Source organism: Carya illinoinensis, chromosome 15 (genome assembly GCF_018687715.1).
Source record: "Carya illinoinensis cultivar Pawnee chromosome 15, C.illinoinensisPawnee_v1, whole genome shotgun sequence".
Lineage (NCBI taxonomy): Eukaryota > Viridiplantae > Streptophyta > Magnoliopsida > Fagales > Juglandaceae > Carya > Carya illinoinensis.
In genome coordinates this window covers 7,745,143-7,754,127 of record NC_056766.1, presented here as the reverse complement: position 1 = coordinate 7,754,127, position 8,985 = coordinate 7,745,143, and the positions used below count along the sequence as shown (strand labels likewise).

Here is an 8,985-nt window from a genome sequence, read left to right as displayed (position 1 = left end):
AATTAATAAGGAATGGCTTAGAGGTGTTAACGAAGCTAGTGGAAATGGTGATTAGTCGTAGGTGGCGGCAAAAATGGCAATGGAAGTCAAAAACAACCCAAACAGAGTTTAGCTCGTGGTGGTTGCTTAGGGGATAGATAAGAGCTGAAAATAGGTGGATTAGGTCGGCAAGAGGTCGGTGATGAAGTAGTAAAGAAATAGTGACCGGAGGTGGAACGATGGTGACAGAATGGCTCAAAAGCTGTGCGGCTTGGAGGAGCTCAAGCTGGTTAACAACAATGCGAGAGGGGCTGGAAATTGGTGGGTAGGTGCACCGGCTAGTGGGGAGTCGAATGGTGGGGGTGGTGTAAGTCACGGAGGCGAGCGGCGGCGACTGGAGCGAGACGAAAAAAACAACGGGGAGAGAGGAGAGAAAGTCGCCTGGGAAGAGAGAGAAACCGGAAGAGAAAATGGGAAGAAAGAGAATAAAGAAGGGAAAAAAAAAAAGAGGAAAAAGGAAAAAGAAAAAAAAAGAAAAGAAAAAAAGAAAAGATTGGGAAAAGAAATGAGGTTCAATCCTTACATCTTGGATTAAGAAACTGATCAAACGAAAACTATTTTCAAAATAACAAATTAAATAAAATAATTCAAACGCAATGATTAAATAAAATAAAATAATAAAAACTAAATACACAATAATTTTAAAGCCCAAAAATAAACTAATTTAATTTAAAAAGTAATTTAAATATAAAACAATAATTAACATTAAGAAAGCTCATCAAAATAAATTTTACAACTAAATAAATTCAATTAAAATCAATAAAATTTAAAACAAAAGAATCAATATTTTAATTAAATTAAAATATCCATTCAATAAAAATACGCATAAAAATGAGATATTACCCAAAATTCTTAGATGAAAAATATAGATCCCTGGGAACGCTCTCATGTTATATTATGCACAAAATTAAATGTCTCGATAGAAATTCTTACATTTCTTTCTTTTAACTTTTAAGATCTAAATTAGAGAAAAAAAAAATTGAAAGGAAAACCACACTATGATTGCTAAATATACCTATCAAATATTATCATCCATATATTTTTATTTATTTGTACTTAATAATTAAGAAAATGACTATTAGTAAATTTATAATTTTTTTTTTATTTTTTTCTTAATTGTTAAGGATGTTTAAAAAATATTTTAAAAAAAGAAAAAGAAAATAAAAAACTCATTTGTACACTATATATAAACGATAAGATCTTTAAAATTTTATAGTATAAATCTTAAGTAGTATTTAACACTAAAAAAAATGTTGATTGCAATAAAGATTTAACACATTTGGACATTTGGATGGAACATGAAGCTGGCATCATTTGCAAATCATGTGATACATTAATTTGTAGATCTCCTACTTTTGTTTTATGCATTAGTAATCTACTTGATTAATTAATTAATTATCTAACCACCCTTCATTTTAAAACAGATATCCATCTGACTTGAGCTGGTACTTTGTTATAAGATTTTTTTACTTTCTTTTAATGATTTTTTTGTCTCTGTTCTTCTTACCAGGGATGTATATTCTTCCACATCATTTAAATCTTTTTAATGATCTAAATTAAGCCACGTCATCCTAGACCTGCATTATGAAATTTATATATACCCTAAATCATTAAATTTTGACAATTTACATAATGTACAAAACAAGAGCGACGATCCATGGAGGTGATTAGCTAATTAATCACCCTTTTAATTCAAGATCGCGGCCAGCAATTTGAATTTGACACCTCCATTTTTAGTGAATAAAATTAAGCAATGCCTTTTTGGTTTGTTATTACCTTAACCGGCTTCATTATCGCAATTCATGGTAGTTTTTATTTATTAATAACAAACAAACTTTATTGCCATCCATACAACCTGTTGGATTACATGTTGGAAAGATTTCCACCAAATGGATAGGATATATCATCCGCATGCCAAGCATCATGTCTAGCTAATTTGTGAGCATCTTATAAAAAAAAAAGATATGTAAGGTTAAAGTTTTGTTAGTGGAGAAGATTTGTGGGTGTGTTTGGAGTGAGGAGAAAAATTATGTGATTATAATAATTTCTCACATAGTAGATTTTCTTCTCTAAGTCTGGTGGTTTTTCTCCTATTTAGGAGTTTCCACATAATATCTTGTATTATAATTATTTCTCTATTTTTCTTGTTATTCCTACAAATGGTAAATCCTAGAGGGGTGAATTTAGAAGGTCCAAATTTTCAATAATTGGTATCAAAGCCACTAGGTTCTTTTTGTGGAGTGGAGCGTTAGTGTGGTAGTGTGGATACATACAGTCTAAGGAGGTTCAGTGTGGTAGTGTGGATACATACAGTCTAAGGAGGTTCTATCTAAGAGATTGAAAATTTTAAGCGTATCTATTGTGACCCTCCAATATTTTCTGGGATTAGTGAGGTACTATTCATTTCTACAGTAAATTCATCAAAACAATGCTAGGAAGTATGGCTTCAAATCATTTCAAATTTAAGGTGGAGAAATTTGATGGGAGAATCAATTTTGGCTTGTGGCAAGTATAAGTCAAGGATATCTTGATTCAATCAGAATTACGCAAGGCATTGAATGGCAGACCAACACCTGAAGGCAACACTGGTACTAGTGTGAATATTGAAAAGAGCAGATTTAAAATGAGTGATGAAGATTGGGAAGATCTGGATTTGAGAACAGCAAGTGCGATACATCTGTGGCTGGCCAAAAATGATCTTGCAAATATGCATGGAATATCTACGGTAAATGAACTTTGCGAAAAACTTGAAGAGTTATATCAGATTAAGGGCGTCTCAAATCGTGTGTACCTAAAGGAGTAGTTTCATACACTACGTATGAGTGAATGTATAACTAGTTTAGATCATTTAAGCTTCTTAATGGCATTGTCGTTAAACTAAAATCTATTGGAGTTAAAATTAATGATGAGGATCAAGCCTTTAGACTCATATGGTCTCTTCCACCTTCCTATGAGCACATGAAACTTATTTTGATACATGAAAAGGAAAAAATAATTTTTTCAGAAGTTACCAATAAAATCTTTTCTGAAAAGAGAAGACTAGGTAGTGGAAGTAATGTTCCACTTGAGAACTTAGTAATGGTAGTAGTCGGAAATGAGAAGATGGAGAACTCCATGTAGAAGAAAGTAGTCTGCTGGGGTTGTGGACAATCTGAAGAAAAATTGTCCAAGAGCTAGATTAGGTTCGACAAGTAGCTCCAAGTCGGTACATGGAGATACTGAAAATGATGCTAACGTTGTGTCTCTTTCCAAGGAAGACTTTGATCTTTAAAAAGGGACATGTACGTTTTCATGGCGCATGCCGTTAATTCCCAAAATTTATCATGATAGAGGATGTATTAATGGTAGCAGGTCCACAAGTTTGCACACAGATATTGGTTTGACATTGACACAGGGTGTGTGGTGAAAATTTATGTCGATAGTTGATGAACTTCCAGGAGAGCCAAACGTGAAAATTACACCATAATTTTCAGCAAGATTGTTTTTCGACATGGGCCGAAGTGAAATGCTTGGAATTAATTTATTCTAAGTTGATATGTTTTTATGTTGGAGCATGATAGTGAAAGTTATGAAGATCTTCATTAAGGAGGAGCTTGGCTATGAGACTAGTCAAAATCGCAAGGTAAAGATTGTTATTTTTTGCTCCTTCTTTAGTCCCACACCGGCGGGAAGAAAATAAAGGGCATAGGCCCAAGCTTATATATAAGAGACTTAGCCACTTAGTTTATGTACACCAGTTGAAAGCTTATCTAGTATCTTTTGATTTTAGTTAAATTCCTCTGTTAATATTTTTTTGTAAAAAGGGAAGAAGTGTAAAGTTAAAATTTTGCTAGTAGGGAAGCTTTGTGAGTGTGTTTGGAGTGAGAAGAAAAATTGTGTGATTGTAATAATTTTTCACATAGTGAATTTTCTTATATGGGTCTAGTGGTTTTTCTCATGTTTAGGAATTTCCATGTAAATATTTTGTGTTATTATTATTTCTCTATTTTTCTTGTTATTCTTGCAATTGGTAGATCCTAGGGGGTGAATTTAGAATATCCAAATTTTCAACAATTATTTTGTTGTCTTGATAATGATATCCAGTTGAGCACTCTCAATGGATTAGTTAAAGCTAAAGGACACTTTTGATGAATGTAAGATGAATATAACTTTTGACTATTCCATTCACATAAGTCTCCACATTGAAATAACTATTTTTTTCATTATATAACAATAAAATAATATAAGATAAATTTGGTTTTAGCTATTCACATCAAATCTTTACATTGGATTATCCATTTATTCATTATATAGTAATGAGTAATTAATAATTAAAAAAATATTTTATTTTTTTAATTTTAATTTATTTTATTTTATCATATTTTGCTATTCTACCTATTATATGTTAATTAGTAATCATATTCTAATTAAATTATGGGTTAAAAAATTATATTTTTCAATTGTCAATTAATGCTAATAACTACAAATGTCTAATTAAACTCATTTGAAATTACATATAAATGTCTTCATTACAAATCAAATTTCTATATTTCTCATCCAACTACAAAGTTCATTCAACAACATCATTGTCTTAGTGATAGAAAAACTCATTCTCAGCCCCAAAATTACCTCATCGAGCATATGTGGAATCTCCATGGCCAAACCTAAAAGCTCTATCAAGATGTTTCTTTTATTAGCTTTTATTAATTTGCTTAATTAGAGTACTTAGCTTGATCTCATGATGGAAAGGACTTAGCATAATTAACAAGTGGACTGAAAAGAAAAAAGTAATTAAACAAGTACCATGCGAGGCCCCACCCCAGCACATGAACCCCCCCCCCCCCCCCAAAAAAAACCAAAAAACGAATATCATTCTACTCAAATATTAAATACATCCTACATCAGCCAATGGACATCTTTATCATTTTAAATCAAATGGTCAATGGACAAATCATCCACAAGAAAGTAGACATAATAATGGACAACTTCATCCACAATATGTTTCCACAAAAACATCTACAAAATACGTCATTGTATTTCCACAAAATACATCTACATCTTACATCCACAAAATACACTAAAAGACTTTGCATTTTCACAAAATACATCCACAAAATCAGCACAAAAGAGTCTACTACATAGTGGCTGCCTAGTCACATGCATTTCCAACATATGTGACTAGGAAGCTGCTAAAATCAGCACATAATAGTCTACTACATTACTGTGCATTTACAACAAAATAGGAAGAGTAATGTGAAACCACATGAGTTACTTTCCTCCAAAATGTGTGGATGGGGATGTAGATGTAGATCTATTCTTCATTTCCTTATAAAATTCCTTTTGAAGAGTTTGAAAGTATTCTTGCTGCATTGCATCCATGCTAGCAAGATCTAATTTCATTATCTCTATATCAATCTTCTTTTTCTTAAGTGCAATTAATGACATCCGATGACTCTTGGCCTTCATGACCGCTTCTCTCCTCTCTAGCATACACATGGTTCTATCATCGGTCATGCGACTTAAAACTTTATTAAATTCAGCATCTTCACCTTCTCTAGATTTCCTCTTTCTCTTCCTCTCTTTCTCACTCTTCTTGCATAGCTGTCTCTCGTCAATGATCTCAACATTTTCATCGGGAGTGTCATTTGCTAGTAGAGTTGAGTCAATACTAGTCGGATGTCTCCTAGGCGATTTCCTCCTCGTGTTCATCATCAACATATGTTGTCGTCATTTTGGTTGGTGTCTGAATAGACACCAATAATATCCCATGGTGTACTTTGCCCTCTTATTCTCTTTATACAATATTTTTGCCTTCTCAATAGTGGCGGAGCCATGTTGGGGCAGGCCCCCCCAGAAATTTGAAAAAAAAAATTATACAAGTTAATTTTTTTAATTTAATAAAATAATATTAATTTATCATATATTGGCCCCCCTCTAAAATTAAATAAAACACATCTCATATAAAATAAAATACATATTTTTATTATAAAAAAAAATTCTAACTATAACCAGTAAGATTTCTAACCTCTTTTTATTTTCTAAAACATTTCAATCTCTATGTTATAGCTTACGGAAATCTGCTAGACTGCTATTTACTGATTTACAGATTATATTACCTTCATACACAGCACAACAATACTTCACATCTCATCCTTCACAATTTTTTTCTCCATTTTCCAACATCATAACACCTGTTGTCCTTCACATTTTGTTTTTTTCATTTTTTAACATCAAAACGATTCAAATGAAGAAGAAAAGAAACAAGCTTTACCTGTGAGGCGCGACCATCGACTAACTGATCCATTTCCATTTTCTTGATCTGCAAAGGACCAAAAGTTTTCTCAATTCTCACATTCTCGCGTGACCGAATCGCGATTCTCAACCAGCTCTCGCTCTCATTCCTTCGCATTTCCAGACAAAGGTTCACCCGAATCGTCCCAGCTTTTGGCTTTTGATTTTTGAGCTTCCACTGGAAGCCTTACGGTCAAAGTGTCAAAGGCTTAAAGTTTAAAAACTAAATAACTACCTTTTGTCTCGAACTCGGTTGCTTTTTGACCTATTTTTGAATTCTTTTTTTTTTATCCTAATCCTGGATAGTGATACTAGGCCCTCACACAGTCACACTCACATACAGCCTCACTAGTCACTACAAATTCAAAATATTATTAGTTATTTATTTAATAGATTAATACTTTTAGTAGATTAATACTTTATTTATTTAGTAGATTAATGTTTTTTTTTTTTATATATATAGCAAACTAACATTTTGTTTTTTAGTAGATTAACAAACGTATTTGATAGCCCCTGCCAGACTGCCAATTCTCATCTCACGGTGACGGTCCCACGAAGCACAATTTCCTTACACCTTACTCCTTTATCTGCACACGGGTATGTCTTTTATCTTTATAAAAAATTTATATTAGTATTAATCATATTATCTATATATATTATATAGATTAATTGTGTATGGTTGTATGTACTGATTTAAGTTGTTTTTTAATCATATTGGAGAGGATCCTTGTTCTTCTCATAATAATGCTGTGAAATCTTGTGAGGATTTATTGAAACAATCACAACATATTGATAAAGTAATGAATGCACAAATCTCTGAACAAATTCTCAATAGTCGACTCCAAATAAAAACATCTATTGATGTTGTTCGATCACTTGCATTTCAAGGATGTGCATTTAGAGGTCATGATGAGACCCTTAATTCAAAAAATCGAGGTAATTTTCTGGATATGCTTAAACTCTTGGTTTCGTATAATGACAAAGTTAGAAAACTTGTTTTGGAAAATGCTCCTAAATCCCCAAAGTATACTTCACCCCAAATTCAAAAAGAGATTTTAGAAATTCTTGCAAAGAAAGTAAGAAATAAAATTCGTGAAGATGTTGGGGATTCTCGATTTTGCATTATTATTGATAAGGCACAAGATGAGTATAAGAGGGAGCAAATGACTATAATCTTGAGATTTGTTGATGTTGATGGTTTTATACAAGAACGATTTTTTGATCTTGTACATGTTAAAGATACATCGGCATTGACTCTAAAGAATGAAATATCCGCAATTCTTTCTCTTCATCGTCTTGATATTCAAAATATTCGTGGACAAGGATATGATGGTGCTAGTAATATGCGTGGTGATTGGAACATATTGCAAGCATTATTTCTTAAAGATTACCCATATGCATACTATATTCATTGTTTTGCTCATCGATTACAGTTAGCATTAGTTGCTGCATCTAGAGAGGTGGTTTCTGTTTATGAGTTTTTCTCAAATTTAAACTTTATTATAAATGTGGTGGGCGCTTCATGTAAACGTCATGATGAATTGCAAGCTGTTCAGACAACACATATTACACATATGATAGCCACTGATGAACTTGAAAGTGGAAAATGAGCTAACCAAATTGACACTATCAAACGAGCCGGTGATTCTCATTGGGGTTCTCATTTTTATTCTATTTGCAGTTTACTGCGAATGTTTGAAGCCACTTGCTAGATGCTTGAAACCATAATAAAAGAATGATCCACTTACTCTCAACGCGGGGATGCAAATATTGCTTATAAAATGATTATCTCATTCGAATTCATATTTACTTTACATTTAATAAAGGAAATCATGGTTATTACTGATGTTCTTTGTCAAGTTTTGTAGCAAAAATCTCAAGATATTTTGAATGCCATGAATATGGTTTCTACTACAAAAGGACTTATTCAAAAGTTGAGAAATGAAAATTGAGAAAATCTACTTGAGAATGTTGTCTCTTTTTTCAAGAAATTTGATATTGACATTCCAAAATTGAGCTCTCGTTATGTACAAAGTCGTGGTCGTCATTAACGAGATCACATTACGACAGAGCATCATTATCATTTTGAATTATTTAATTCTACTATAGATTTTCAAATGCAAGAGCTTAACAATAGATTGGATGAAGGAACGACAAAGCTTTTAACCCTTAGCTCAGATTTGGATCCAAAGGATGGGTATAAATCCTTTAATATTGATGATATATGTTGTCTTGTGGAAGATTATTATCCTCTTAATTTTTCTGAAAATGAGAAAATCAATTTAAGATTTCAATTGAAGCATTTTGAAGTTGATGTGTTTAGCAATCCAATGTTTCAAGATTTTAGATCTATTGCAGATTTATGTCGAAGATTGGTAGAGATAGAGAAATCAAATACATACTATCTTATTGATAGATTGGTTCGTCTAATTTTGACTCTTCCAGTGTCTACAGCAACCAGTGAACGAGCATTTTCAGTTATGAAGATTGTTAAAACAAGATTTCACAACAAGATTAAAGATGAATTTTTAGTAAATAATTTAGTTGTCTATATTGAAAGAAGAAACCTAGAAATGTCATAAACTTGTATTAAAGAAAAAGTAGCGAAATTTAGATGAGAACGATTCAAATTTCAAAGCGAAGAAAGGCATACGTTTCCATGATGAGCCGTTCCTT

At 32.2% G+C, this 8,985-nt stretch overlaps 1 pseudogene; it reads left to right on the top strand.

The window, feature by feature from the left end:
• Positions 1-229: 229 nt before the first annotated feature.
• Positions 230-8,891, top strand: LOC122296611 (annotated as a pseudogene).
• The last annotated feature ends 94 nt before the right edge of the window (positions 8,892-8,985 follow it).